Source organism: Cucurbita maxima, unplaced genomic scaffold (assembly GCF_002738345.1).
Source record: "Cucurbita maxima cultivar Rimu unplaced genomic scaffold, Cmax_1.0 Cma_Scf00098, whole genome shotgun sequence".
In the NCBI taxonomy this organism is placed as follows: domain Eukaryota; kingdom Viridiplantae; phylum Streptophyta; class Magnoliopsida; order Cucurbitales; family Cucurbitaceae; genus Cucurbita; species Cucurbita maxima.
The window spans coordinates 130005-131862 of NW_019272114.1; positions in this window are offsets into that span (position 1 = coordinate 130005).

The following is a 1858-nucleotide window of genomic DNA, read 5'->3' on the forward strand; positions in this document are numbered from 1 at the left end:
GACCTTCAGATTTTCAATCTGACGCTCTCAAAACTGAGTTATCCTCAGTAATATTTGGAAAAAAAATCATAAATAAAGAAATTTTCGCTAATTCATTATATTTTAAAAAGAAATAATCACTAATTTTAGATTGAATAGTCGGGTTATGCAACTAAAATCAGGTGTGGTGAACGTGGAGATCAAACACATGACCTTCAAATCTTCAGTTTGACGTTCTCCCAATAGAGCTATCCCCGCTAATATTAAAAATGAAAATTCATAAGTAAAGGCACTTCCACTAGTTCATTATATTTAAAAAAGATATAATCACTAATTTTAGATTGAATAAGCAAGTTATGTTTTTAGATTGTATGGTCAGGTAATAAACTTGTATCAGGTGCGTTGAACGTGGATAAAACACGTGTGACCTTTAAATCTTCCGTCTAACAATCTCCCAACTGAGCTACTCTTGCTAACATTAAAAATGAATATTCATCAATAAAGGTATTAGGTACGCTTCTGGAAATTCAACAAAAGGCAATAGTATTAGACCGAGATGCCAGATTTAAATCTCGCATCTGGAAAATTCAACAAATATTGGAAGACATGTTGAGGGTATATGTGATGGATTTTGCAGAAAGCTGAGATAAGTACCTACCCCTTATGAAATTCGCTTATAATAATAGTTGCCAAGCCACCATACAAATGGCCACATACGAGGTTCTCTATGGACGAAGATTTTGATCCCCTATCTTTTGGGAAGAAGGACGGCAAACGATAACTATTGGGCCAGAGCTGGTGCAAATTACCAACACCGCAGTCCAGAAGATTAAAGCTAGGATACAAACCGCACAAAGCCGAGAGAAAAGCTATGTAGACCTAAGGCGCAAGGACATGGAATTGTAGGTAGGGGATCATATATTCCTAAAGGTAGCACCCCATGAGAGAGGTGCTCAGGTGGGGTAAAAAGGGGAAGCTAAGCCTTAGGTTTATCCGTCCCTTTGAGATATTAGAAAGGATTGGATCTGCGGCCTATAGAATTGGACAATGCCCAAATTTGTCTACAGTACATAATATCTTTCATGTATCCATACTACAGAAGTATACCCTAGATCCTTCGCACGTACTGGCTCATGAAACTCTCTTCTTGAGAGATGACCTAACGTATAAAGAAAACCCGATTCTAATAATAGACAAGAAAGTCAAAAGATTGACAAACAAGAAAATCGCTCTTGTTAAGGTCCTATTGGAAGAATCATAGAGTAAAAGAAGCCACTTGGGAAACAGAAGGCAAATAAGAACCTTGTACCCTGACCTATTTTAGAATAAGTACTTTTGATGACCGAAAGTTTTCAAAGGAGAGGAGAATTCGCAACACTCAAGATCTCCAATAAGAGACAGTGTATAATCCCTACTAGGTTTTACTCACTCCATGTTTATCATTTTTTTTTCAAGTAACTAATAGTTGGTCGTGGATGAGAGCAGACTTTGGAGTGCGGGCCATGGACTAACCTCTATTTTTAAAATAGTATTTTTTGTTCTTCTTTTGAGTATGTTTCTTATTTTGTGTTTGTAAGGAGTATGTATATGTAACACCTCAAACATGAAGAAAATTAGCTCCCATAAGAATAAGTCACTCATGAAAGACCCAAAGGACAGAAAGAAAAAAATTAAAGTTTTAAGCAAGAACAAGGAACTTAGTCAATTGAGTACCCTAACAAGTGATTTTAAGGAGTTAAAAGGGCTTTTAAAAATGATTGGAAAGGAAAAGTAAATGAAAAGGGAAAAAACGTCATTATATCAATTATCAAAAATCTTTCCCGATTTGTAATTCCTTATCTAGAAGGAATCTCAAGATTCAAAATAAGGGGGAAATAAT